We start from the raw sequence: 6,861 nt of genomic DNA on the forward strand, positions 1-6,861 counted from the left end.
CAGCAGTTCCCTGGCTTCTCTCTCTCCCTTCACTCCCCTCACTCCCCTTCCTCCCTCATCTCCTCGCCTCTTCCTTTCTTCCCTCCCCCTCTGATCCCTCCGGCTCCTCCTGCGTTCCAGTATCTTCTTTGGTGAGGTATCTGCTCCGGTCTTTCCCCCATTTGGGGTGCCTGGGTGGTGCCTTTGATTAAGCATCAGACTCTTGGCTTCAGCTCAGGTTGCGATCGCAGGGTCTTGGGCTCAAGCCCCGTCTTGCATTGGGCTCGGGCTCCGCCCAGCGGGGAGTCTGCTTGGGATTCTCTCTGTCTTCAACCCACCTTCATCAGCTCCTTCTTTGAACTGGAACACTTTTTACATTAAAGTCAGTACTATACAGTGTGGCTGTCTAGTGACAAAATTATTTCTTCATGGCGCTTGGCTTACTCTTTCTGAATCTATAAACATATTTTTGGATAGAACCATGCCAAGCAATTTGCACTCACTTATGATGGCATTTTTATTTGTAAAATTTAAAATTTGCACGTTAAACAATGCCAGGACACCACTTTAGTTGTTGTAATGGGTGTGGAGGGCCACCGAGATGCCTGCTCAGAACTGAGGCTCTCTTTTCCCCAGCTGCTGGGAGTGTTGGCGGTTGAGGGCTCCCAGGTGAGCCTCTCTCCGGGGATCGCCCTCAGCCAACCACGGAGCTCAAGGGCACAGCCCCTCCCCAAGGGCAGTACATAGCCATGGACTGGTGATAAGCCCCCCCACCCCGCCCCCTGTCCATCCATGCCTGAAGCCATAACAGCTCTGAAGGGCCTTATGAGCTGCAGAGCTCCTGGTGGGATCTGGCCAGAACTTTGTTGTGCCCAGTGCTCCTCTGTGCTCTTGCTGCCCTCACCCTCCAGAGTGCTCCCCAGCTAAAGTCTTGCACACAAATCTCCACCTCGCACAGAGGTCTGTCTCCTGGGAATCCAACTGAGGACAGATTATTTCCTAATCAGCCTGCAATTAATTCAAGTGCTTAAAGAGGTGTAGACAGAGAAACTCGGGTCAGCCCTTGAAGCTCAGGGAAGAGACATGAGAAAACAGGAAGCGTATTATCACTGGCCTGTTCCGACTGCTTCTGATCAAAGTCACTTACCTCACCCAGGAGAGCTTTCCTTTTCACACAGCACCCTTTGAAATTATCCTGATGTCCGGAGGAGGAGAAAGCACCTGGCAGGGACCAGGATGATGCAATGGGAGAGAGAGGGAAAGAGGGAGACTCTCCATCAAGTGAAGCTGAAGAGAGAAAGAAGTTCGCCCCCCTGGGAACAAGTTATCACAGAGCTGGGGTGCGCGGGGCGTGATTGTGGAAGGTGGAGAAGACTCATTTCATAACCTTTCTCAGCACCCGTTTGACAGGGTGGGAGTGTGAGATGGGAAGTCAGAGGAAATAGTACAAAACATTATTATAAAATTATATTAAACTATTATAAAATTATAATTATAAAATTATATAGGTGATACTCAACCATATTTTTATTCACCTACGGATGCTAATGAAAATTGGATCAGAAGTGACACGTGAGCAACCAGGATCCTAATGAAAGGTTTTCCTAAGTTTTCTTCTCTACCGATGTTAGTCACACTCACCTTGATATAAATCTTGTCCTCTTCCATCCCCATAATATGTGCCTCTTGGAATCACCCCACATTTTAATTTAATTTTTATTTTTTTTAAAAGAGTTTATTTATTTATTTGGCAGAGAGACACAGTGAAAGAGGGAACACAGGCAGGAGGAGTGGGAGAGGGAGAAGCAAGCTTCCTGCTGAGCAGGGAGCCCAATGCGGGGCTCCATCCCAGGACCCTGGGATCATGACCTGAGCTGAAGGCAGACGCTTAATGACTGAGCCACCCAGGCGCCCCTCACCCCACATTTTTAAAGAGCTAGAACAGGGCCTTTAAAAAAACAACCTCAACTAGCGTACATAAGTGAGTTTTCCCTTATACACGAGACAGATGTTTTTGTAAATTTAATTACATAATAATAACTAATAAGTTAATTGTATTTATAAAGTCCTTTCACCTATGTTCCCTTTATTGGACCCTTAGAGTCACTCGGGGTAGGTAGTGGAGCTAAATTTGGGTCCACAGACGTTCAGGCCTGTGTTATTTCCTTCCCTTAAAAGTACTGAAAGAATTTACCTTTCAGTAGTGTTAGTCTGTTTGTTCCTCTGCATAAATCTGGACGTTGATCTACTCCGAGGGGGGGCCACCTGCTTTCTCTGAGGGAACACCCCTCCTGAGACTTTCTCATAAGAAGATGGACAAAGAAGAAACAGTCCCTCCAGTGCTCCAGGTGAGTGGGAGATGCGAAGTCACCAGGATTTCTAAACTTGCCCAACAGGCTCGTTGTGGAATACTGGAATCACGCACATTCCAGAAAAATGCCCTGGAGATGTTTTACCAGAGAACCACCTGGCATGGTGGGAGGGGATGCTTCCCAGGGGGAGGAGCAGCTACAGGAACAGGAGGAAGGCTCCAGCTCTCACTCAGGAAGGCAGTCCCGGAAGGTTCTGGAAGTAATAGAGAACCTAGTGTGGAACCGGACCCTTTTCAGTTCCATTCCATGTAACCCTCACTGCACTGCTGTGACATGAATGTTCCCATCCTTTATTTCAAACACGGATGCCGAGGTTTGGGGAGACTGCCTTGTCAAATGTCAGAGCAGTAAGTAGTGGTTGGGACTCCAGCCCAGGTCTCTCCGACTCCAAATCTGTTGTTTTTAATCACTGGGTTACATTGTGCATAGGGTGAGGTGGGACAATGAATTGTAGTGCATACCTGCAGACCAGTATTTAAAATATTTCTTCAACATATAATTGGTGGAAAGATTAAGACCGAAATGGGGGGAGGCTGATCGGTTTGGGGGGAGCAGGCAGCATTCAGGATACTCCATTGGGCAGACAGAGTATCATCGTTAACACCGCCTCCTACCTCGGAAAGCAGACGAGGGAGTCTGTGCCCACTTGAGCTTAGCACCAGGTGGTATCTTTTTCCCCACCCTACGAAGCCCATCAGAACCTCCCTGGCAAGGGTAAGCAGCTCAGCTCCGGAGAGGTGGCCAGGGAGGGCGTACCACCAAAGGGTGGCTCTTTAGACACAGCTGCCAGTATGCCCCATGTGGCCAGACCATAGACCACATCTGTGGACTCTCTGAAGAGGTCTCATATTCTGTCTCCTGGCTTTGTTTGGTCCGGCTGCCTTCTGTGCTCTGCCCAGGTTTGGCAGCCTGGCTGGAAATGCTGGCCCCAGTGGTCAGTGGCATCTTCCTATCCCTCCTCCCCTGGGCCGTGCCACACCATTTTGCCGCAGGGCTCCGTGTACCTTCCTCTCTGCTGGGAGAACAGGAGGTGAGGGGACCTGGTGATTGTTTTGGGTCATTGTTACCTGCTTAGGGGGCTTCCTGTCAGGCTGCATCCCCTGCTTCAATGCGTGGGCATCCTGCATCAGTCCACATCGATCCAGAGACAGCAGCAATGATAGAAAGACCGTCTCCCAGGAAGCCTGCCCCAGGATTTGCAAATTGTGATAAATAACCAACAACCCATTCTCTCCATGTTATTTACCGTCTGTGATTGTTGACATACTTTGCCGAGATTGAAGTCTATGGTGTTTTGGTTGAAAATGAATCAAGCTGAATGCTTCTAAAAGCTATAATTCTATGTAATTTAGACGTATTTCCATCAAAGAGATTGTAGTCTACCAAGAATTCAGTCCACAGTGTGGCAAATCCTTATGGTGCCCAATCCAGTTTCAACTCTTAGGAAAAGAGAAGCTGAAAGCTTGTTACAAGTAATTATGTATGGGAAGTGGAGATAAAAGAGAGGTACAGAAATGGGTAAAGATGGAAGATAAAGATAAAGAAAGATAAAGATAAGGAAGAAGAACCAGGGAAAGCCTGTACCTGCCATGCAACATGCTCCTGAGAATCCTGATCGTTTTCAGGAGAAAAGAGGGACCCTTGGGTGGCTCAGTCAGTGAAGCGTCTGCCTCAGGCTCAGGTCAAAACTCCAGGGTCCTGGGATCGAGTTCCACATCAGGCTCCTTGCTCAGCAGGGAGTCCGATTCTCCCTCTGCCTCTGCCACTCCCTCCTGCTTGTATTCTCTCTCTGGCAAAGGAGTAAATAAATAATCTTAAAAAAAAAAAAAAAGAAGAAGAAGAAGAAGAAGAAGAAAGAAATACAAAAGAGGAATGTCATAGGGGTTGAGGACTTGAGCCAGCATAAAGGTGCTGAGGAGCCCGTCCTAATCTGTGCAAAGCCAGGAAGGGCTATCACCTGGTAACTTGCAAGATTAACTCGAGCTGATATGTGGGTTATTCCATGAAGGGAAGACTCTGGAGGATGTTCCAGGTCTTGGGTCATCCCACCCTGCAGCTGTGTGCATAACTTCTTGGTGATTTCTGGTGGGTTTGCCCAAATTCTGTGATTGTATGTATGTTGGCTAACACTATCTAGGAGCATTCTGAGAGCCAGGGGGAGATGCTGGCATAGTGGGTCCCACCACCCCAGGGACAGGCAGGAAGGTTTGGAACATTTGGCTACAGATGTAACATCTGAATGATACTGTGTTATTCAGGATGACATCAGTTTTCCCTTACTCTGTTCTGGAATATATCTCTCATGCATAACAAGTAGATACTCTGATAATGAGTTATTGAATAGTCTTCTGATTCCCTTATAAAGGTAGGAAGCACTTAATTAAATCAGGGAGAAAAAGCCCAGAGAAAGCAAATGACTTAGCCAAGACCTTGCAGCTCAGGGGCCCCTAACTTGAGGTTTCTCACACTAGGAAATGGTCTGCCTCCCTTCCTGTACTAGGTTTTTCACCCAATGTGTTGGGGTGACCAACAGGATTCGTGGTTTGTTTTTTCCTATTCTTTTCAGAAGGCAAAAGGTACCTTTTTGGGTACATGAATGTTCATAATGATATTATTCATAATAGCCAAAAAGTGGAAACAATTCCAATGTCCATCAGCTGAAGAATGATGGAAAAAACATGTGGTCTGTCCGTACAATGAAATATCATTCAGCCACAAAAAAGGAACAAAGCTCTGATACATGCTGGTGTGGATGAACTTTGAAAACGTTATGCTCAGATAAAGAAGCCAGTCCCCAAAGACCACATATTGTATGCTTTCATCTATGTGAAAAAGAAACTACATGGAAACGTCCAGAATGGGTGGGGGGCTATGGAGATTGGTGATTAGTGATATCCTTGGGCTGAGGGACTGGGAGCAGGGGGCATAGGGGGTGGCTGCCAATTGGTACAGGTTTCTTCCAGAGGTGATAGAAATGTCCTAAGATTGGCTGTGGAGAGGGTTGTAGAACTCTGGGAAAATACTAAAAACCATTGACTTGTATACTGAGAATGGGTGAATTGTACAGCTTGTTAATTATATCTCAATAAAATGGTTGAAAATGAATAAGGAGAGACCACTAGTAGGGTTTGGGGTGCTGGAGATGGGAGGCCTCAGCTGTGTTTGCACCTCTTGGTATAGTCCTGGGACCGGAACTGGGTATCAGCACAAAGGGTGACAAAGGAAACCTACACTGGACACCAGGGGCAGGAGCCAGTGGGCATATTCAGTAAATGAATGAACCAACACTGAAGTTGCTGATTCTTTTTTAATGCCCAGTTAGTGAAGGGAAATGGAAAATGGTTTGGCCTAAGTCTTAGGGTGTGGAGCCAGGAAGGGCTTCTGAGGGTGCCCAACGTGACTTTGTATTAAGTCTTTAATGGAACCAACACTACGGGGGATTATTTGCACATCTCTTACCCCCCAGAGAGCACCACCTCTGGGGTCTCAGTTGAGGCCTTGGTCCTGGTAGACTGGGGGGTTGAGAGTGGAAGGCTCTCATCCGATACTCAGCATGGAAACCTGGAATGAATAAGGAAACCAGACGGCCCTAAAAAATGTAATCTCTTGTTGTAGCAGGTGGCATTTAAACTAAATGTGAAGATTTTTCCGGCAGCAAAGCTCACAAAACACTGCACTGAGTCATCCCTGAGGAAGTGGGAACTTTAATGTATGAGGACACCTGGGAATTAGATGCAACCCGTTATGGGACTGGAACATGGATTGTTTGAGTTCTGGAAAGCCCGCAGCCAGTGGGGACTAGGATCTCACTTGTTGCAAAATCAAGTTCAGATGCGATCTACTGCTACATCAGTTGATTGTGTTATGATGAATCGATGGTGTTATGCTGGGACAAGCCATTCACCTTGTAAATTGAAGCATCAGCAAGGATGGTTTTGAAAGAAATTGTGTGGCCATCTTTCATTTTCCCTGTCATTTTTGTCTTTTGGTTCAACTGTGCTTGAGCCCAAGAACCAGTGTGGTCCCAATCTGGTCTCAACTCCTGTGCCTTAGCAACTTGGCTGGCAGAGGGCCATAGAAAGACAGTGGCTCAGGCTAAATCATTCTGATAAACAAATTCATGCTGAGATATACTTGACTAAGTCATTTAACATACTGCATTTTAAACGAGCAAATTAGTTATCTTAAGCAACGATTTAATGGCCCCACACCTCATTGCAGTAGAATCTTTTTGTTTGGTTTTAGACTGTTTTAGGTGGGTGGACTTTCTGGATAATTCTTAACTGACGCAGTTAGATCAGTGTGTCTCCAATGTACCTAGGAACCACCTGGGAATCTTGTTAAGCTTGACTCTAACTCAGTAGCTCTGGCATGGGGCCCGAGATTCTGCATCTCTAACAAGCCCCCGTGGGATGCTAACACCGCTCGTGGGGGACTCATCTTTGAGCAGAGGGCCTGCGTGACCACCAACCTACATTCAGCAATACCAAGGCACTCAGGAAGGAGCTGA

Source organism: Mustela putorius, unplaced genomic scaffold (genome assembly GCF_011764305.1).
Source record: "Mustela putorius furo isolate JIRA1106 unplaced genomic scaffold, ASM1176430v1.1 tig00003858_pilon_pilon_pilon, whole genome shotgun sequence".
Lineage (NCBI taxonomy): Eukaryota > Metazoa > Chordata > Mammalia > Carnivora > Mustelidae > Mustela > Mustela putorius.